Here is a 24698-nt window from a genome sequence, read left to right as displayed (position 1 = left end):
AATAAAATGCTATATCCACTTCAATGCTCATACACATTATTTATTTATTCATTTATTGTACAAAATACTAGAATCGTAGTATAATCATGACATTGGAGGAGAACTAGGCTGAGCCTGTACTATTTCTCTCCAAAAATTTTGATAAAAAGTTAATGTTGTCCAAAGGTTGAGTTTATGTAATCACACACTGCTTCGTCACTTGATTTTTGGTTCAGGAATAAATGATTTGAGGATTTTGAATTTTGAAGGTTGACATAATACTTCAAATGAATCACAGAATATATCACAATGAATAACAAACCAAAAATATTGAACTTATTTGAAAAATTTGAATACAAAATCCCAGAGACCAACCCACTATTATTATAAAGTCCATGCGAGAAAAAACTTATAACGAATGAGACCATCTTATTAGGTATTGATTGAATCATTATTACTGAATGAGATAATGAAAAAGATTCTCTTGAGACTTTTAATGAACTGAACTCAAAAGCCAGAAGAAAATGTATTTTCCGCATTTCAGAAGGATGTGAAATTTTTTGTGGTATGTCAACTCCACCACTCCACTTCCCGTTCGTGGATTCTCCTGGGATATGAAAGAGTTTACTGAGAAACAATTTCCTTATTTGGAATTTCTAAAGAGATTTCTGTGGCGCAAAAAGATCATTGGATCCTGAGTCACAGCAGGAGAGCTGAGGTTTATAAATCAGAGGGTGTTTACATTTTTCAGCAAAAAGAATCGAGCAAGCTGAGCTTTGCAACGCTGCTTGCTTATCCACGTATATATGAGACACTGGGCTAAAGGATCAGACGCGCTAGAGACCAGAGCTTTGTAGCGTGTCAGATTTACCTCAAAGAAGGGCTTTATCCGATTTGGCTGACTGATTTATAACTGACATAATGAAAATCATTCAATATATTCGGTGGCCTCAATGACTGCATGCTTCCCAGTTATGGAGTAGTATAGTAATGTATTAGTTGACCGAGCGAAGTGAGGTCTAAAATTCAAGTCCACGGTTTTGCATTTCTCTTTATGTTTACGTGTTGCGCATTTACAGCGAAACGCAGCAATGGATTTTCATGAAATTTGACAGGTATGTTCCTTTTTAAATTGCGCGTCGACGTATATACAAGGTTTTTGGAAATTTTGATTTTCAAGGATAATATAAAAGGAAAAGAAGCCTCCTTCATACGCCAATATTAGAGTAAAAATCAGACTATAGAATTATTCATAATAATTCAGATGTCGAGTGGATTAAAAATTGCATGCCATGACGCATGCAATTCAATGTTTCTGCTGTGTGGACTATTGATAATTAATATTATTGCATGTCTCGTTGAATTCAATTTTTATGCACTATTAGATGAACTATTGATTGCATGTAATAGCGCATGCAATTAATAACTAAAATAACATAGTATTGTCTCTCGACCTTTCTCTGCTTTGAACTCGGGCTGTCCTGTTGCCAGTATGTCTTGAAAGAGATTAGCTTTTGATGTTAGCATTTTTGATAAACCAACCCCAATAGTCGTTTTCACACCGATATCTCGCCGACGATACGACATTCAGACAGGATTTACTCTGATGAACAGTATAAGAGGAGGCTGTGGTTTAAAACTCCGCGAGGTCTATTGTTCACAAAACTACTAATATTCATAGAATTCATTAAATTTCCATGCATGATAGTAGGCCTAATTATGTGAATAGCACATCAGCATTTCATCTTGTATGAAACCACTTATATCTATAAAACCCCTTGAATAGCTTCCACCATGAGAAATCATCACTAGCTCATCTAAAACTAGACCAAGCAATTTAATCTATGAAAACTCTTCAATTAAATCTTAACTATGAGAAATCATCCGTAGCTCAACTCTAACTAGGAAAAATCATACATTTTTGAATGTTCGTCCCATGGATATCCACATTGACCATCAATGATTGCAAACGATGTTGAACCCATTTGAAAGGCACTCAAATCAATGAAAACACTTGAATCTCCACTATGGGAAATCAAACCTAGCTCATATCAAACAAGAATGGTACTCAATCACATCCAGCTAGAAACCAGCAGAGTATAGAAAAACTCGAGCCCTTAGAACCTCCCCAACAATATATTCATCTTTATATAGGACTTAGCTAAATTGGTGAACACGTTTTTAGTTTCAAAACTGGAATACATCCAAGCACATTAAACAATGCAAACTCTTTAATCTCAACCAATAGGAATCATCCGTATCTCATCTCAAACTAGAATAAATCATACTTTTTTGTATGTTCATTTAAAAACTAATATATTTTCACAACATTCAGTTGCATTATACATGGTTCCATACAACAACTTGAATCCACAGTACCCCTTCAAGAATATGGGACAATATATTCATAGTTCCAAAGAACTCTTTTACAATAGTTACATAGGTGAAGGTGAACTCATATATAGTTTTGAACATAAAGGTGCGTACAGATTTACGCGCCGCGAACATGAGCAATTCACTTTTAATCAGCTGATGCCAAGCGTTTTATATCTGTATCTTACCGTTTCTGTAAAAATACAGATATACGAGTAATCAGCTGATTAAAAGTGAATTGCTCATGTTCGCGGCGCGTAAATCTGTACGGTACGCACCTTTATGTTCAAAACTATACATGAGTTCACCTTCACCTATGTAATACGCACCGGTGTATATCTGTACGCACCTTAATACATATTTCCAAATATCTACTAGTACTCACAGCAACCCTACAACCATATATTCATAGTTTAAAGGAATTTATATACAGGAGTTACAAGAAACAAATAATATAGTTTCAAGAATATAATACATAGTTCCATAGAACTATATAGTATAGATTCAGATTTATATAGACTACAGAATATAGTTATAGTTTTTCATAGAACTATAGTTCCATGTCAGAGCCAAGTTGAAGGAACTCAAATACTGGAGCACCTGGGATGCGATGTCTATTTGCCGCACTATTCTGAATGAAGCCACCTTTCCTGAGTTTCAATGCCTATATCTGCCGCCCTACTCCGAATGAAGCCACCTTTCCTGCGCACTTGAAGAAGAAGCGTTCTGAGGCGAAGGAGCATTCCGCTCCACAAACCTACAAGAACAGTCAAGGAGCCATATTACTATGAGAACATGCGAGCTGGTTCCTGGTTGGTATTCGTTAGCAAACTTCCAATCATACCAGTGATGAGGAGTAACTCCATCTCTGTCTCGCACCGTGTCATGCCATTAATTGCATCTCATCTCGTCTTAGCCAAGAGGCTGTCGGCTTCTGCAATTAAATTTGAAGTTGAATGAGTGTCTACTCCACGCAGACAATTGCAAACACTGCTCAATGATTATTGGGAGAGTTGGGTATGGTGAACTATGACAAGCCTATGATGTACACGAGTTCAGTATGTTGAGCTGAATGTTTAAGCTTTCAGTTTACTAGGAATTGATAATGGTGTAACAACCAGAATTAGGCCATATTGCCCAAAAGGCTTTCAAGTTTTAATAATGATTAAACGCCACGAGATCAAATCAGAGAATGCTTACAAGCATTGACAAGTTTACGTTTAAAAATAACTGTCACCAAGTATAATAAACTGATAAACTGTATAAGCAACTACAGATGTCTAAAAAAGGCTTGTCTGATTGAACCTTGTGGAATTTAATCATGTTTAAATTCAACATGCGTTTGTGCAACCGTCACTAGGAATATTATGTATATTTATTAATAAAAACAGTATAAAATATGTAGTATAATTAGGCCCGATTGCACGAAAGCCTTTCAAATTTAATAATGATTAAACGCCACGAGAACCAATCAGAAAATGCTTTTAAGAAACAAAGGTTTCTCTGATTGGATCTCGTGAAATTCAATCCCATTTGAAATTTAACATGCTTTTGTGCAAGTATATTATGTATATTTATTAATAAAAACAGTATAAAACATGTAGTACCCTTTTTATTTGAAACATTTTAAAACTTTGAAACATTTCAACGACTAGTTTCTGCCTACTTTGGTCATTTTTAAAATGCAAAAATTAACATGTTGAAATGTTTTAAAGTTTTTTAATGTTTCAAATATAAAGATTACTGCATGTTTTATATTGTTTTTATTAATTATAATAAAGTAGCTCATACAATTCAAGTGATTTCATGAATAATATTCATTTATATATTAATCTATTTACTGAATTGGATCAAAAACATTTGAATATTGAAAAGAAAAACAGGCTATAACTGTTCACAATCACGCTAGAAATTATAGGATGACTTTTTGTGTAGTTGAAAAGTTGATATTGTGGTAATTATTCATATTGAATGAAAAAGACTAAGAAATTGTCAAACAGTTTATCAGAGATTGACAATGGTGTAATAACCGAAACCGGTCTTTTTAAGTATCAATAAAACAGTGGTTTTTTGACAATTTCTTAGTCCCTTTCATTCAATTATAGGATGACCAATCTCCACCAGTTTTTAGATTAAGTAGAACTCAATGATTGAATTCTATTGTAGATGTGAATCCTGCAATTATTTAATCAAGTACCCAATGATTGAGACTGGAATGATTTAATCTTTAGTCCAGCAAGTAAATACGAACACGTTTTGGGATGATCCAGTCTGGATCAAGCTCATCATGAAGCCGATGTCATTGTCAATCATGCTCATAGATGATCAGTGATGGTATTTGTATATGAGCTGAGTAGTCAGTCATACCTCGCAATGACAAGCGAATGTGTTGTATAGGACATTGTTCTGCTTGACATTGCTGATGAAGGGTACTGAGGCTAAGACGACATGCATGGCGCATGTAGGGACATCACATATCTGCTCCTGATTATGATCTTTGATATGATGGACTGTTCGGGGCCCTCCTTGACATCATTAGGTCTATTATAATTGGAATCTAGTCCCTTGACTGGAGTTCGAGTGTTGATTATACAGTGATGGTGATGTGGGTTTGTAGTTCTGAGACTCCTATCATGCTATCATGAACAGATACTATTTAGATCGATCAGATTGGACAATAATTGGACAATGTTATGTGATCCATTGTACTATATACATTTAATTAAATACCATATTATATAATATGGTACCATTACATTATTAATCGGACATATAATTCATATTATCAGTTGAAATGATTGAATCGGCTATATGATTATCACACTATTATATTTTATCAATCAGATATTACACATAATCAAAATGACATTATTAATCAGACAAATAATTTATATTATCAGTTAAATTATTGAATCAGCTATATGATTATTACACTATTATTATAAATCAGACGTAACATAATCAAAATTAATAATTTATTCTAAATTGGGAATTAGTCATCATTATTGATCCAGAACCCACATTTCAAAAATATGGTCATGAGAGACGGTAAACAATACCAAATTACCATAAATACCAATACCAATACCAACTTTTGTGACTTTTCGGATTGGTTTCTACGGTTTTGCAGATTTGACGCCTAGTGAGATCGGCCTCCCCCGATACAAATAATACCAGAGACAAGAAATTATAGTTATCCTACTACTATCCTTGATCTATCCTACTATCTACTATCCTACTTACTTATCCTTGATCTATGATAATACTCCCCATTAATTTGTGCTACTGAAATTTGATCAAATGATTAAATCACATTTGTCTATTCTGAAGGAAGCCAACATTGGAATTTCATGAAACAGATTTTATTTTAAATTGAAAAAAGCTAAATAATAGTACATAATCTATTTTACATTGAAAAGAAAGCTAAATAATAGTACAGAATCTATTTTACATTGAAAAGAGAGCTAAATAATAGTAGCCTACAGAATCTATTTTACATTGAAAAGAAAGCTAAATAATAGTAAAGAATCTATTTTACATTGAAAAGAAAGCTGAATAATAGTATCCCATTAATTTGTGCTACTGAAATTTGATCAAATGATCAAATCACATTTGTCTATTCTGAAGGAAGCCAACATTGAAATTTCATGAAACAGATTTTATTTTAAATTGAAAAAAGCTAAATAATAGTACAGAATCTATTTTACATTGAAAAGAAAGCTAAATAATAGTACAGAATCTATTTTACATTGAAATGGAAGCTGAATAATAGTACAGAATCTATTTTACATTGAAAAGAGAGCTAAATAATAGTACAGAATCTATTTTACATTGAAAAGAAAGCTTAATAATAGTAAAGAATCTATTTTACATTGAAAAGAAAGCTGAATAATAGTATCTCTCGCAATATACCCACAGACGTGGATACGGACCCTGAACTTTATGTGTTTGATGTGTATGGCTCTACCTCGAAAGAATTTATGATAGAGCACATAAAGATGAGAGGTAAAAGCAAAAATACTCGTGGAATATGGGTGGTAGAGCAGCTTTAATAGCGAGTTATGGACAACAAAAGCCGTTAGCGAATTACAGAGTGGAAGGCTCTCATCCTAACGAGGTCCCTATACGAGTGTTTTTAGTGGACCATGTGAATTCAAGGTACCAAAACAAAGTTGGTGTGTTGTGGGCCTTGTTTCGCACATTTTGTTTCATGCATTCTTTGTTAAATCTGTGGAAAACAAGTCAACAATCGTCGCTGCTGCAATCAATTTTCTAATAATGTTTTCACTTACCTAAATGGACATGCAAATAAGCATTTGTGTCACATAGGGAAATCCTTTATACGTTGTCCACGTAGGCTGTATTTACGTTGATAAATAACATGGCCCTATATTACCGATGAAATGAGCACACAATATGATTTCTTTTCTACTGGAAAATTTGTACCTCTCTGAATACAGTGTACACTCATATCAACGTTTATTACGTATACCTTACCTTTTTCCCTACATTACATTCATCACTTTCATTACAAAGATTATTAATTTATTTTATTCGAATACGAATTTTAATTATTCACCTTACAGTTATTTCTCATATCTGATATTTGAAATGTATGCATTCTCAATCCATATCAATTCATCCTTCAGTAAGTATGAATCATCAACCTTAACCTGTATTATAAATTATTCTCAATTCATTATTGAGCCCCAATTACTGAGTAATAATATATATTACTGAGAATATTTGGGAAATCGAAAAGGAAATATTTGACATTGAATGAAATTGTATCAGTTTGTCTAGAATCTATAGTGAGGTCCACGTTATAATGATTGTATTTGATCAACTTTGGTTTTGCTATTCTTGTCTATTATTTGACAAAGCCGGTGGAACTATCCTTTTCTAGGTCCACAACGATGACAATTATGTTTTTGACAGTGTAGAAATATAATTAATTAGTGCAGAGAATCGGCATCGCTATTCTTCTATCTTCATCCACTGTCATTTCAAGGTGGACCTCTCTATAGATGCTACATTCATACCCAAGATCTAGAGCCTACTAGAACTAGAGCCAACCTATATTGGAGTTTTTTTTTCAAAACTCCAAATGTATTCATTTTCAAAAAACCTTAACCAATTCATTTATTTCATTTACATCAATAGGAAAATTACAACAACATATAGAGGCTTACAGCTTTATGCCAAAACAAGCCTCATTGAAAATCAATTGTTTACACAAACTGAAACTGAATTAGTAAGAAATAAAACAACAGAGAATAGCAATAAAAATAGTTTGGAGCAAACATTATAAATAGGAAATAACACAAGACACAATGGAAAATAGAAAATAGACTTGAGAAATAATAAAAAAATAGACTAATTAAAAAAAGAGAATATATAGCAAGACTATTTTAAGAAGAAGAATTTTAAATTTAAATTTTTATGGTCTGCAAAATTGATTAAGCATCTATAATTTAAGATTCAATGATTCAAAATTTATTTATTCAAGAAGTTACAATACATTCCGGTCTATACACGAATCTACAATAAATTACAGTACAACAGCTAATTATGCAACAAATTTCACATATTATGAAAACTTATTGATTACAATGAAGATTGAATGGAACATTAGAATATTGATAATATAGTATTGTAATGTAACTACATAAATCAGCGGTGTTTCAACAATGAATAAATGATAACTTCAATGAATAAATATACACCCCACTATATATTATATGTGTTGGGGTATAAGTAATTAGTTGCTTATTGCGTGTAAGAGCTTGATAACATTTTTTCACTAAAATTGCGCAAATTATCAGCGAATAGATCTAGAATAATATTGCAGGACTTCTTGATTTCCCTGGAACAGGCCCAGGCTTACTGAATCAAATAATGTAATTTAGTTCAACTAGAATGATAATAAAATTTAGATAAGTAATCCTGGAATGAAAATTGAGATCAATGTTTTCAGCAGTTGAAAACTTCAATTCGTTTGGATACCTTAACAAGTAATAAACCATAGAAGAATATAATATGATGAATGTTATTGAGACCAATGTTTTCAGCGGTTGAAAATCTCAACAGACGAAAACCAGAAAATATGGGATGTGACATTCTATACTCATTCTATACTTGCGAAAACACGTGAATTCACAGTGATTATCCTGATAACGGTTTGGTACACTATATTCTTTAAGGTGCGTACAGATATACACGCCGCGAACATAAGCAATTCACTTTTAATCAGCTGACTATATCTGAATTTACACAGAAACGGTAAGATACAGATATAAAAAGCTTGGCATCAGCTGATTAAAAGTGAATTGCTCATGTTCGCGGCGCGTAAATCTGTACGCACCTTTACATTGAGGGTACTTCACTCTTGGCCGCTTTTGCTTTATACGTTGACATGGAACAATATATACGATTACATGGAACAAGCTTCGAGTCTTTTCACAAACAGAAGTCATACGATGGAAATAGAGGAGTGATAATTCAAAGCCAAACGTGAAATTGGGGAAACTTGACTCACTCTTCAAATCTCCAGTACACTTCAGTAGCCCTGCCCGTATTTCCGGGCTCTAATACAAATTATACTCTCCAGTTCGTTATCCCTTTGTTTGAACTAGGAGCTTGGTCACGATTTTTAATCGTAATTTAGAGCCGAAACTCACGTAGGCTACGTGACCAGATAACGGAAAATATAATAATAGCTGGAGGCCGGTTGCTAAAATTTATGACAAGTTTTAAAAATTTATCGCGTATTATTATCGCGATAAAAATCTCAGTACAGCTTGTACACACGTAGAAAACGAAAGCAACACTGTTTAATAACAAACATTTCGAAGTATAATGAGATATTTCTCATTTTATTCATTTCGACTGCAATCATTCATGCAATTCTTTATTAATTAATTCATACAAAAAGTACATCATAAAAATTATAGGGAGAGAAAAAATAAGGTAGCCTTGTGCTATTCCTCTCCCAAATTTATATAAGGTTACACATAGTCCAAAATAGGTTAAGTCTTGTAGTAGTTCACTTCACAAAATTTTCAGTCTTCAACTATTTTCACAATGTAGATTTTTGAATTTAGTTGTTTCAAAACCAAACATAGGAATATATTTCACATTATTATCACTAAAATAGTAAATATTCACATTTTAAAGAAATAATGTAAATAAGAAATAAAGAAATTCACAATTAAGAAAATAAATAACTTAAATGAAATATCCAAATGAATCACTCTAATTTTCATCATCTCAAGATTCATAATCTTCCATTCAACCGAATCCCATTGTTCTAATTATTCACACTAATTGAATACATTCACATGAATTTTACTAAAGATGTTTTATCCATCACATTCTTTTAAATTTTTATTTTTAATTTCATTGTTGTTTTGCTCTTTATACTTTACTCTCAATTCAGCAACATCCTTTGCATTCTTCTTTTCATTCTTTGATTCTCTCCAGCATGATATTTTCTTCTTCTTCTTTCCAGGATTAGGCGTAACACACCTGTTCCGGTTTCAAAGGATATAACTATTTATCTTACCATCTTTTTAGAGGTCTGCCAATATCCCTTCCACCGTGGGGTCTATATTTCATGACAGCCTTGAAAATTGCTTGTGCACTATTTTCCATTTGAACTCTACAACATTCTTGATCGTCTCTACAATAATTATCCCCCACCATGAAATGATTCTCTTGTTTCCAAATTTGATTGTACTATATGTAGACAGTTCTGTCTCTTTCTTAGGACCTGTTATTATTAGAGCAGCAGCTTTGGAAGTTGAATCTGCTAATGCATTGACATCTACTTGGAGTAAATATATTTCGAATTTTCCTATGTGGCATCATACCTACTGGTAAATTCTCACATCTACTATAGAAAGAGTTAAATACTCTTAAGCCCGCACACAGACATCGATTTTTGTTCGCACTGTATTTTCCCGTCCTAATAATTTCTATTAGATTGAACAGATAATAATAATAATAATATCGTGTGACCTGGCTGGCTCATGTCTGTTGTCAGAGTTTTCAGGTCACAACTGATCAATTTCAGGGCCTCTGACATGACCTAACGACCGCTTTTTAGGCAGCCGGGACCGACGGCTTAACGTGTCCATCCGAAACATAACTCCGATGATTTCAAACGGATTATGTTTGTCAAGTTTAGTTTAATCTGATAGAATTCATAAGGACGGCAAAATATCGTACAAACGAACAAAAATCTATGTTTGTGTGCTGGGTTTAAGTCTATTACTGAGACTTTGATATTGCGCTTGCAAACAACATAGTAGAAATAACATTGAGCAGCTAAGAATGAATGGAATCATCATAGGGGGAACGAGACTGTTTCTAATTACACCACAACTAACTTTGTTGTCGCACCGTGACAAATTCAACTTCAAACTCTCCACTAATTCTACTTTGTCTGCGCATTAATGTCTCACTTTTCAAACAAAAACACTATTATATCCTTTTCGTGTGGAATTGCGAACAAGTATCACACGACAGCTTGCTCTTCAACTTGAAATTATGTTATTATCTCCACTAGTTCATGTCATAGCTCGTTGAATTGACCAACAATAGTAGCATAAATTCTTAGTAATCTTCATCTCCCCACCTTCAGTTCACCCTCCATTTTTCCTTTGTCCATTTGTAATTTATTTACTTATTCATTTTTTGATACACGAATCATGTATCATTGGGAAAAGACCAACAGGCTTATCCCAAAACTGTTCCTTCAATAATTTTGATAGAAGTTGGTTCAAAAAATAGGATATGTCCCTTTAATTTAACTATATCCCTATGGGATTTTTGGAACTCACACATAAATATAAACGTATTATTCAGGTGAGCAAAACAGAGAGACGGTCCATAAGAACCATCATAAATAAAAGTTATCAAAAGAATGGAGTCTGGAGAATTGCAACCAATGAGACAGTCTATAAGGAAGTAGAGCCCATCCTCAGTATAATGAAAAAACAATTGAGAGAATTGAGTTCTGAAACAGCTTGTAATGTGTAATTTGAAAAAGAGAAAATGTGGCAAATATGTTGATGAACTGAAACAGGATCTTCAAGAAATAGGCTTGGAAGTTAAGGATGCCATTGATAAAGTGAAAATAAACCTTTTACTTGAAACGCACATATTCAATTTGCCAAAAATGCACAGGGAGATTGTAATCACTGATGCTGAAAGACGACAACGATCCGAGAGAATGAAGAAATATTGGGCTGATCGAAAAGCCAGACAGCTTAAGAACGTTTTCAGTTGATGACTTGAGTGGTCCTATGTGGCCAACAAAGACAAAAAAAATAAACGTATTGAATCATCCATATTGATTATCAATAGAATCAATTGTATAATTCCATCAATCAATAAAGAAGAACAAAATTTTATCCTAGTTTCTGGTAGTTGCGTTAGATTTTTGATGAATTGAATAAGATAAGTGGACCCTTGAGGATGGGCTACCGTTTGAGTAGAGTACATTATTTAACACTAAAATTTGAAATGACTTCACTTTTTTCAAACGAGTGATTTCATGCCTCCAATCTTATTCGTTTTTATCAGCCACGCACAAGTCAGGACTTTAGTGAATTTATGATCAACTTTAGCAAACTAAATTCAAATCCAATTTATATGCCATAAAATCACAACTTTACAAAAACTTGAATGGGTATTGCCATAGCAACAAGATTACCACAAGAAGAGATTCATAGAGATAAATTAGATACAAATATGATGAAGCTAGAAAGAGAAAGAATTTGGGATCAAAAAGAAAAGAAGGAGAAGAAGTAAGGGCAGAAAGAGAACAAGAAAAATCGGAAGGGTTTCTCTGAATCCCATATCTATTTCCTTTTGTTCTACGCGAATATGTGTGTATGTGTTCGTTGGGTCGAGAATGAAATATCATATTTTTAAGTATGATGGGACTTTGTGGTCGGCAGAATAGCCACTAACAATGAACCGGAGAAAGAAAAAGTAGTCCGCTATAAAGTTCTAGTGAGTTATAGAGTTGTGGAAATAAAAAAAATGGATGTGAAGGAAGAGGACACTGCGGGAAGAGAATTGAATAGAGTGAGAGAGAGAAAGGGTTGCTGAGTGAAGGCATGCCAGTGACTCGGAGAAGACGAGAAAAAGAAGGAACATATAAATCAAATGGCGTTTTAATATTTCAGGCCTGAAGAGAGAGATATTACAGAGAGTGGCAAGAGTACTAAAAAGTGTAAAGATGTTTTAAGCGGACAAACTTTAATGCAAGGTAAACCAGTGAGGGGTGGGTGAGTCTAGGCCGCATAACCATCCATCTGCCGGCTTACATCGGTGTGTTAATTTGCCTTGATTTATTTGCAGGCTGCTCCAGGAAGTACGACCAAGATTTATTTACTCCAGTCTGGGAAAACATTGCCGCAAGAGCCTGATGTATTGGACGGGGTGCATCGGGCATGTTCTCCATAACAACTATCTTTGAGCAGATCTCAATGGAGATCTACGAGCAATTTTTGATTCTCGATTGATTTTTAAAAGCACTGCGCAAGGTACATATCAATAATTGCGTTGAAGGGAATTACGAGAAACCCATGTTCACGAACATGATGAACAATATGATTGTGTATCAATATTGACAATCGAGTGTTCAATTTTATTTATTTATTCATTCATTGTATAAAACACTATAATATTATTGTATCATGATACAATTATGACATTGCAGGAAAACCTAGGCTGAGCCTGTACTATTTATTTCTCTCCAAAAATTTTGATAAAATGTCAATGTTGTCCAAAAGTTAAGGTTATGTAATCACAAACTGCTTCGTCACTTGATTTTCGGTCCAGGAATGATTTCAAAATTTTGAAGGTTGATGTAATACTCTAAATGAATCACACGATTCATCACAATTATTAACAATATACTTTTAAAAAGTGTTTGGATATTGATACCTAGTTTGGAGAGATCATCATGTTTTATTTTTCTCTTACATGTGATCTTCTATAGTTTCAGATCCATGATATTTTAGTAGAAGAACGTTTTAGGCAAAAAGAGTAAAAAGTAGTTCAGAACTATGAAAACATAGTTTAGTGTGCTCTTTCAGGTCAGGTTTTCTTGTACACGCGTAATTCCATTTGTATAATTTTGCATATACTAGCGTGCATGACATGCCTGCAGTATCGTTGGTGGCTGGAAATAAAATTATTTCTCCTGAGTAAAGAAGAAGCATTCTTCTGCAAAAAATTATTCTAATTTTTCTCATATATTAATAACTTCAAGACGTTCAACATCAAAGTAAATTAAAAGGAAAGCATTTCCAACCTGAGGAAAAACCATAATCTCAAATAAATTCCATAGAAACGTCCTGTCGTGAAATAGTTATATCAATCAAAGTCTCACATATCATTATTTATTTATTTATCTCATTGACAATTACAAATCATAATTATAATAAATATAGTTTGATTGGGAGAAGACAACAGGCATAGCCCGAAACTGTCTTCTCCCAAATTTTTACAAATAAAAGTTTCAAAAAAGAATAAGGTTAAGATTTCACTTTAACTTCAAAAAGTCCAATTTCCACTTCAAAACTAATGACTAAACTAAAAAATTTGGATTTTGATATTCAAAAACTGATTAAAGACAAAAATATTCCACTCAAATCTCTAAAAATTGGAAATTATCAGTGAAAATTGGAATATTATTCGCATAAGATCTAATGAGACCTTTGCCACACAGTCCAGCCGAGTGAGTATGAATTGTCCCATTAGATCTCATGGGTATAATATTTGTACCGGTTACTTATAAAAACGCCGTATACCACGGGATATTTTTTATGCTGTCTTTTCTCTATGGCGGGGCCGAGTGGGAATAGTCCGTTTAGAGCTATTGGGAAGTACATTTTCAATGTTCACTGATACTGATATGTGAGAATCCAGCTCTAGTTGGAAAAGCTTCCAACACACAGTGCTCAAATGTTCTGTGCATGAGATCATCATCATTTAATGAGATTTTGATTTGGAAATACAGTTATGGGATCGGAATAGACCCGGGTGAGGTGAACATGGAATTGTTCCAAGTCTGTCGATAGCATCTCCTACACGGGGCCCGAATTTCGGCTCCGTAAGGAATTTAATATGCAAAACAACGATTCCCGCTTCACTGCCAAAAACTTGTGGTCTTCTGCTCGGTCGGTCGGACCAACACGTTTGAGGGTGGGCTGCGTCTCCAATATATACCACTAGCCTACTATACCAATTTCCACGTGATTGGTCAATATTTCCAGGTCATTCCAACCTGCATCCAGTATTAAACTTATGAGAACTCATAAATGTATCAATGCCTCTACAGTAAACTGTGAGAGTACCTATAGATTCTTACTTGTTCAATTGGATAATATGATAGGATTGATTTTTTCCAATAGAATCACTATAATTTGGTATTTTAATCATTCTAAATTCAAAAATTCTAGCTCATATTTAATTTTGGACAGAACTTTGAACTTTAACTTTCCTCAGTAAGAACATAACCTATTATTTTTTCGGACATTTTATTATTTATCAAAATTTGGGAACAGAATAGTTTTGGGCTATGCCTGTTGTTCTATCCCGATCATATTCATATGATTTGTATTTGTATCAAAAAATAAATAAATAAGTAGTAGCTAGGACCAAGTAGTAAGTAGTGAGTAGTAGACGAGTAGTAAGTTATAGTAGCCTTTATTTTAGTGTCTTCAGAAAAACTGATAAATGAATGGTACTAGTGATTATGTACAAAAACTATCAAGGAGCTCTGTAGAAATAAATTAGAAACATGATAGATATAAAATCTATGTTAAGAGTGAGTAAGGATTGGAAATTATTTTTTATTTGATTTAAGGTTAGCATAGAAAGAGCTTGAAATTTTCCCATTGCAAATTTAGAAAAAAACAATCAAAAGTTAATTTAAATCTATTCTCTCTTATATTTGATAATCAACCCATAGAGAGTCCATATCCTCTGGATGCTCTGGCAATAATTTATTTTGTAGTCAACTCAGGAAAAGAAAGGTAAAAGACTCTGAGACTGATCAATCAATGACTTCATTGAATCATTGAATCATGAATAAGAATAGAAATCCGACAAATTAAAGCCAATCCCCTCTCATTCTCTTTTTCTAGATAGCGCACTGTGATTGTAAACTTTAAGTAAGAAATTACTTGAAATCACTTACTAAACAATATTAGTTGCTCTTGAAGTCGATAGAATTGATGAGAATGTTCCAGTTATTTGAAGGGAATATTCATAATTTCCATTATCTTTTTTTCATTTGAGATAATCCGATTATGATCAATGATATTCCTAACCCTTATTTGGGAAGTCTTCAACCATTCAATGTTAACCGAGAGTTTAGGAATGAAACTACTCTTCTTCAAAAAGTGTTAAGTTCAACAAAAATAATTAGCCAATGTACTTCTGATTTTTTCGAAGTTCACCAAAAATGTAAAATTTAAAAACAATCACAATAGATCTAAATGAAACTCACTAGATAAAGGCTGCATATAAAATGAGTAAGAGTAATATTAAACTCTTGAACCTATCGCATTTTATGCTGTGACTTTGCATTACACAACCCTAATCCAAACGCTCTTCCAACACACGCTTTCAGAATCAATACTACAAATCCTTTCCATCTTCCTATCAAAAGCGAAGCAATCTCCCAAGAAACAAAGTTTTCATCCGAATGAGTGCTTTTGCAGAGAAACTTCGCCTCTCAGCTTCAGAACAAGGCAACAAATTGAAGCGATATTGTCAAGAATCAACTGGAAATACGTAGTTAAAATAGACGCTCATAAGACAGGGGTAGAAGAGGGCAAGTAATGAAACAATAGTGATGGTGGAAAGTTGTGTAAAAAATGCGGAGAATTAGAAGAAATTGTTGTGGGTGGAGGAGGAGAGCTTGAAAGGGTGGTGGTGGTGGGGGGTATTGAAGGGTGAGAAAGAAGGAATAGAGAGAGAATGAGGGAGTGGGAGAGTAGGCAAAAGAGAGTGCTTGTTCAAAAGAAAGTGCGCCAGCAGGCATTCATCTGTCAAGTCTCGATTTCACTCGAAGCGGCGCGTGACGTATTTCATTCTTGTGTGAGAGCTGCACCAATCGATGCCAATCTTCAAGAACTTCTTGATCCAACAAAGCAGCCTGTCGATATTGCACTGTATACATTTTATTTTTTCCATCCACCTCCCCCGACTAGAATAAACTCGCAGAAACGAGATCAAACTATTTTCAATAGGGGACGACGTGATCTGAACAGAGTAAAGCTAGAGTCGTAACCAAGACTTGGGTCTGGAACTGGAAGTAACGGTTACTCGGGTCTGGAAGTAACGGGATACTCCTTTGTGTTCGAGTCCTAAAATTTAGGAGGGTGAATTTAGGTTGACTGTGTTCCCATAAAAAAGTAGAGAGTGAAACGGTGCAATCAGTTTTACCCTGATAAAAACTCATTTTTTAGAACCCTCCAATGAAAGGAAACGTGGTTTCTTCGACGCTTTGTGGAGGAATGCAAGGAAGTAGAGGTAATGGTAAAGCTTGGATGAATCTAAGTAGGCCTACATCCAAGGTATCAAGGTATTAGGCGAAGATGTTGACTCTGATAATGAATAAAACAATAATTTTTATAGTTGAATAGTTTTAAATTCTAAAGTATTCGGTAGATCCTAAACCACTAGTACAGGTGCCCATACTTATAGGTAAATAAGTGGAGAATCACATAGACCAGTGGTTCTCAAAGTGTGGGGCGCGACCCCCAAGGGGGGCGCGATGAATGCTCAGGGGGAGGGCGCAAAGCTTGGTTGGAAAATTATTTAAATTTACTTCTAAAATAATTAGGATAAGCAATCTTTCTACTTTTTAAATTCTACTTAAAAATATTTTAATGAGAACTTGAATGGTTTGGCATGAATTCAAAACCCATTCAAATTCTCAATCAATGAGTGCTCCCGCAACATGATAGAAAATGAAAACCTCATTGATTTTCAAGTTGAATATGCGCTTAAAATGGAGTTTGAAGAATATTCTCTCACATCCTTCTGGATTGGTGTGCAAAAGTAACACCCATTTTTGAGTGAAAAGGCATTGAAGATATTGACTCCATTTGCGACAACTTATTCGTGTGAAACTGAGTTTTCTTCTCTAGCTGCCATGAAAAGTAAGTTTACATCAAGACTGGATGTGACCCAGGAACTTGGAGTAGCGTAATCAGAGCTGACACCTATTTTCAACAAACTCTGTGCAAAAAAAACAAGCTCATCCTTCACACTGAAGCTCTTTTTATTGTTAATTGCTATGATAAACAAAAGTAACAACTATGTACTATAGTAGCTATAGTAACTGGACAAATTATAAGTGTATAGAATTTGTTGTTATATGTTCGGGGGCCCGGCTTACAGCTGAATTATGCAGGGGGGCTCGAAGTGAAAAGTTTGAGAACCACTGACATAGACTATAGTGAGGCACGTTATAATGGCAGTGGAGAAAGATAGTGGAACAGAGTTGCCGATTCCTCTGCCTTCCACTACCTTCTATAAAAGATAGCTGATACCAGTATATCTGATGTAATATCAACTGTTCATTATTTTCAAAAATGATGAATCATATTTTATCCGCTAAGAATTTACATTTTTCAATGATTCAATAATAAACTTTCATAATTGATATTCAATATTTTTTAGATTAATTACATTTCTATATCATGAAACACGATCTGACAACATTGCGGACCTAGAAAAGGATACCGCTATCTGCTTTGTCAAATGATAGACAAGGATAGCAACACCAATGTAAATCAAATACTGCCGTTGTAACGTGGACCTCACTATAGGAATGTGTTCGTAACAGGCAGAAAACAACATTTTCCAATGTCCCTTCTAATAATGACTATCTTCCATTTGAGTATATTCAAAATTGATATAATATAATTTTTCGCCACACTGCACAGAAAGCAGCTGTTTTCCAGTCCCTACGTAGATCTGAAAGACCTTGTTTGCAGACAACTCTCGTCTGATGTAAAAAACAGGTTTCTTTCCGGCCTAAGCCGGAAAGAGTACTCTTTCCAGCCGCTGACATGGAAGTCTGTAGTTAATAAGTCATCCACTAGATCGGGCGAGTGTCAACTTTCTTCATCTGAAGTCGCCATTATTTCAGTTCGAATTTCGAATCAAACTAATTCAGCATTCGCTTGACAACCATTTTTATTCAATTATTTATTGTTGATTAGCGCATTCCGAATTTCCAAAAATGCTTGAAGATGACGACGCCCGTGATATTCCAAGTGCAATTTTAAAAGAATCTGAAATACTGACTGCAAATCTTCTACCACTAAAATCCAGAGATAGGTACGATAACGAGTATTCTTTATTTATTTTGTCAGCAATACCTGTAGTGTGGCGAAAAATATCGTTCACACCACAGGCAAGAATGTTTTCCCGGCTCTCAATCTTTTCTGATTTCGAGCCGGAAAAATCTCATTTTCTGCTCTAGGTGCAAAATATACTATTGTGGTGTTCTTTCTAGCATTAGATATACGAAAGGTACTTACGTTCACAAAATATGATTTTCTCCTCAGTTGATTTTCAGCACTTTGATGAATTATTGATGAATTCTTTATTCGTTTTAAATGAATCAAAACCAATATCAATCCATTTTAAGCTGCTCAGGACAACAGACCACAATAATTCATCTAATTTTATGAATTGAGAATGTATAGATCCATGCACGAGCAATTATATTAATTTCCACCATGATTGGAATGCTTCAGCTTCATGTAATTGGTTCCATCATAGTCCATAATTAATTTATAACAACGTTTTTCCCCTCAACTGAGATAGAATATATCAGATTCCAACAGAGAATCATGGTTTGAGCTACCTCATATTATGCCCTGGATAAATTGCAACATGAGCTTCTCATTTCAGCAAGAGGTAAATTAATTAACCTCACATATGGGGCTGGAAGACTAGTTAGCTTGATGCTCATGTTTGAAATTATTACTGTTTTAATAATTAGCATTTCAACGGGATGAAGAATTTTTACACTTTCAGTTGCTGGATGGAATTTGGGCCAACTTTTTAATTAAAACGCGATAGATGATTTAATAGATTATTGAAATTGCTTCAATAGTTCATCACTGTTATCAAATCAGGGTATATTTGATAGTCTATTCCCCATATTATTGATCATAATTAAATAAATGAGTCACCAATGTATTTAGGTCCTCATTAGAACTGTATATTGATAAACTTGCTGGCTGCACTCATTGAATTATTGAATTGAAGTATTTATTAGCAAGTTATTGAATTTGGAAACTTTGTCAATAAATAACTGTAATACAATGTCACTTCATTATTAATGAATACATTGATCTGATAGATATTATCCTTTCTCACTTTCTCTCTCTCAACCTCTTTATCACTATCTCTCCCTCTCTTGCTTTCTCGTTTTCCCTCTTCTTCTTTAACATTCTCTTTTCCTCTCTTCTACATTCTCTTTCGCTTCCAATTTTTCTTCCTCTTCCAATTCCCCTTCCTCTCCCTCTCCTCTCCCTCTACTTGGTAGTGAGTTACTGGGAAGGATACTTTTAATATTCTTTCCAAAGAATGGACATTAATATTTCCAAAGCTCCGCCAATTTATGTAGATGCATTACAATATTATCTTATATACGAAATTGATTTGTTTTATATTATTGTACAGTTCAATAATTATTTTCTTAGTTTATGTTATGTGAATTAATCTAAAACTTTGCTGTATTGTAAGCTATTGTATGAGTTTATAAGCCAGTAGGCTATATATTGTAATCTACATGAATAAAGTACTCAATCAATCATCAATCAATCAATCTTCGTCTTCCTCTTCTCCTTTCTCACTCTCCTTTTCTCTCTTTTACATTCTCTTTCGCTTCCAATTTCTCTTCCATTTCCAGATCTCTTCCTCTTCATCTTCTTACTCGTACTCTTACTTTTACTCTTACACTTCCTCTTCGCAACCCTCTTCCTCTTCCTCTCCATCTTCCTCTCTCTCTTGCTTGTTCTCTTCTTCTTCCTCTTTCTTTACAGAATAAAGTCTATCTATCTATCTATCTATATCTTCTCTTCCTATCATATTTCTCTAATCCCGTTTCTCTTTGTGTCCCTCTCTTCCCATTTATGATAACTTTCCATCAGAATCAACGGCATAAAATGATGATCATTATCATTGTTCATCTCCACCCCATTCTAAGATCCAAACCTACAACCCACAATCAAACCTCCTCATGAATGGAAACTTGACAGAATCCCAGGAACCCTCTCCTGAATACTGTTAATAACACTTCAAATAGAATCAGTTCCATGAATATCACTTGTGTTCACGATAACAATAATACATCAACAATGAATAATAATAATCCACAATAATCAATAATAATAATAGTAATCCACAAGACCTAATTCTTGAAGTGGAATATAAGAAGAAGACAATAATCCAGTTGCAGAGCTCTTTCATTCATAAAGTAAATCGAATCAACTCTGTTCAAGAGTCTATTCTGCTGTCACCGAGATACATACTCGAGAAATTTAGTAAGAACACATTGAAACGTAACCAACGATCACATTATTCCAGCGCTTAGGTGGAAATTTGGAACATGATTCATCTCAAGTCACCAGGAACAGTTCAGCAGTTGAGTATTGGATTTCCATGTCTTTAAAAGGAGCAACAGTATGCTTACTAAAAGGGTGCATTTGTTTCCGTGTTTGAGGCGGTGTGTGGGTACGATCACATCACGCTTTATTATACCGATTGGAAGCGAAAACGGATATAGGGAGTTGAGAAGGAAAGGAGATATATGTAAAAAGAAGAGGGATAAAGATGTGTGTGAACGTGAGAAAGCTCCTTGGATCGCCGCATTGCGCTAGAAAGCCAGGCTAGCACATCTCTAGACAGACCTTTACCAATAACCAACTGTACCTTAAAAGTTCATCCAAATTGAATCCTGAAAACAATTCAAAGTGCTGTAATTGATTTGACCTGAATTCGTCGCTCAGACAACAAACCGGCGATTACCCAGGGCGCCCCATCCTCTACACTCAATCCAATTATTGTGCCAGTCCAATTGATTACTTCAATACTCATTAATGTAGCTGTACTAGTGGCTACTAGTTGCACAGTATAGCTCATTAGCTTCTGTCTGCTAATTGGTATTGAAAAAACTAGTTAATGTTCTATTGATACAATGAGAATCCTTATTGAGGAAGTCTTCAGCCATGGAATAAAACAATCTGTATCAGTTTTTTGAAGCTTCAGCTTTTATTGAAAGGAGAAAAATATCAAGTGTCATATGTACTGAGGGTGTTTCTTTTGTAGAAACCATTGAATTAAATTTGTTAACAAATTCAAATCTAATCATGGAACAAACTATTGAATTAATGAGATGGGGAAATAGTAATGAGAAAACACTTCCTAAACAACTCCTTAGTTTGAAAGATGTTCTCAACAGAGAATCTCTTTCTCCTCTTTTTGCTTCTTCCCACTATTGTAAGAATGTATATATCTAATTAAATCATAGAATCACTTCACTTATATCGGCTACTTTATTCAAATTAAAAACAATATGAAACTAAGCTAATTTTAACTTGAAAATGGCTGAAGTAGGTCGAAACCAGTCGTTAAAATAGTTTAAAGTTTTTAAAAATGTTTCAATAAAAGGGTACTAAAAGTTTTATATTGTTTTCAATTCTTAGTTTCGAATTAAATCACTCTAATGCGAAACACCTCACAACTGAAATCTTCTACTGAAGAAATTGAATTCCAGTTACATGCGGCTAATTTTGTATATAGCCAATGAACAGATATTGATCATAAAAGCACAATTAAGCACAATTCTTAGCTATGAATTGAATAATGGTGGTTCACTGTGAATAATCTATTCCAATATTACTGTGAAGACTGAGTATTGATGCTTATTCAGTTATTATAAAGAGATTAAGTATTTGTGGATATTTCGTTATCACGAAGAGTATTGAATTAGTTGATTTCACATACTGTAAATAAATCTGTATGCATTGCGGTATTTGATTATAGTTTTACCACTAAATCTAGAGATGGCAAATGTATTTAAGGTTTTTCAAGTCGATTGGTTCCAATGTGCCTAGAATACATTCTATTCTAGGTACCTTGATTGGTTCGAATTATTATCGATTTATTTATTCCGAAACCAATATCATTAGAAAGCAGCGTTTACACCAAAGTTATTAACAAAATGTTTATTTTTCCGTCCTTATAGATTCTATTAGATTAACGGAGCTTGACAAACACATAAGCACATCATGTGTATGATAAGTTATATTCAATCCAATAGAATCTATAAGGATGGAAAAATAAACATTTTGTTGATAACTTTAGTGTAAATGCAGCTAGAGTTGTGTATAAAATATGGTATTCGATTGATTCGAATACTTTTATACTTTTATGGGCGAAATTTAGTAAAGCGAATAGTATGCTATAATATGATTACAATTATTCGAATTGAAAGACAAGTATTCAAACCTGGCTTACGCAGTGTAAATATTCACATAATAGAACCAGATTACTGTAGAGCAGAAAATTACCTCTTAAACTCTAATGAATGATCAAAAACTGCAGTGGAGTGGCGGCAGTTGCCGAAATGCTCGCTTGAAAGTTGAAACGTGTGTTTAATTAACAGCGAATGACTTTTAAAGGGCCGGGTCAGATTCGTAGGTTGGGCCGGATTTGCACTGTTTACTTCTAGTTACACTCCAACTCCATCCCAATCCCAACTACTCGCGTTTGACGCGATTTCCGGCTCTAATTTCTGATGTTGACAGAGGACAGACATAATGCTCTTTTGATTCCGGACTTGGCATTTGTGCAAATAGTGTGCAAACTCGTGATGATTCGCTTGCAAAAAAATAGTCATTCCGTTTAGTGGTGTAACATCTGTGCAAATACTAGTAGTATGTGATGAACTCGTAGTATCCATCTACCTTGATGTGAACTCATATTTACGAGTAGCATACTAGTATATAAAATTAGTATCTATCTACCTTGATGTGAACTCATATTTACGAGTAGCATACTAGTATATACAAGTAGTATCTATCTATCCACCTTGATGTGAACTCATATTTACGAGTAGCATACTAGTATATACAAGTAGAATCTATCTACCTTGATGTGAACTTATATTCACGAGTAGCATACTAGTATATACAAGTAGTATCTATCTACCTTGATGTGAACTCATATTTACGAGTAGCATACTAGTATATACAAGTAGTATCTATCTACCTTGATGTGAACTTATATTTACGAGTAGCATACTAGTATAATCATACAAGTAGAATCTATCTACCTTGATGTGAACTCATATTTACGATTAGCATACTAGTATAATCATACTAATCATTCTAAAACAGTCACTCTTCCAATGATATGATAGCTGTTATACATGATAAGGGATACTACTGAGTAGTGGAGATCACCACTGACATATATGAATCTTAAAATCAATTTATATTGTCTCAACTTTTGCCCAAGATGATATTCTAGTGCTAGTGTATATTTCACAAATGAAAATCGGACATTGCAATCAATAACTTCAGGATGAATGACTCCAAAGTTGAGAAAAATAACATTGTCATCATAAATAAGAGAATAATCATAATATTATAAAATGATAGTCAATATATTGTTTGTTTGTGGGAATGATAAATGAAAAATATCATGACAATAAAGAAAACTTAAAAAAGTTTGTTTGAGAAATACAATCGCACAATTCACTTTTTCTCAAATTTGGTTAGTTATAATACAAAATGATGCACAATAATATTATTATGAACCATTCCTTTCAATAGAAATGATGGTATAATTGATAATAAACCAGTTTTTAAATAGATGATGATAATGGTAACAGGATCACCTTTTTGCAAATCTAGTATTGTAAATGACAATATGTTGCCGCATTTTTATAAAAAAATGTCCAAATGTATTACTGTACTGAAACGTGCTTTTTGATAATGTTTACCTTGTTATAGAGCGCGGATTATCCCGAAGGACTCACGAATAAATAGAGCGAGAATCAGTCTGTAGTTCAAATATTAGCTGACATCAACGGTTGTCAACTGATGGAGAACACGCACTGTACTTGTCAAGAGGGACTATTTGGCGCAGACTGCAAGTGTACAGACCCGTTACCGCTACTCAACTGACCGATACGCCTCCCAAAAAGGGCTTGACATCCCTGAAAAGCGACAAAATTTCCCTACCTTCTCGCCCTTTTTCCCCGCCGCGTTTCCAGCTTCCAGCTTCTT

The 24698-nt window shown here is 34.0% G+C and overlaps 1 protein-coding gene across 4 annotated transcripts in view; it reads right to left on the bottom strand.

The window, feature by feature from the left end:
* The window catches only part of LOC111055101 (voltage-dependent calcium channel gamma-4 subunit), a 304396-nt gene extending 279802 nt beyond the window's left edge, over positions 1-24594 (bottom strand). For 3 of the 4 annotated variants that reach the window (XM_039434165.1, XM_039434164.1, XM_039434166.1), the window contains exon 1: positions 24413-24594. The gene's annotated coding sequence lies outside the window, so the exon portion shown is untranslated. The remainder of the gene's footprint in view (positions 1-24412) is intronic. The other variant, XM_039434163.1, reaches the window with a different exon arrangement.
* Positions 24595-24698: the final 104 nt, after the last annotated feature.

This window comes from Nilaparvata lugens, chromosome 8 (assembly GCF_014356525.2).
Source record: "Nilaparvata lugens isolate BPH chromosome 8, ASM1435652v1, whole genome shotgun sequence".
NCBI lineage: Eukaryota > Metazoa > Arthropoda > Insecta > Hemiptera > Delphacidae > Nilaparvata > Nilaparvata lugens.
The sequence above is the reverse complement of the archived record's forward strand: the minus strand, read 5'-3'. Positions and strand labels throughout refer to the sequence as shown.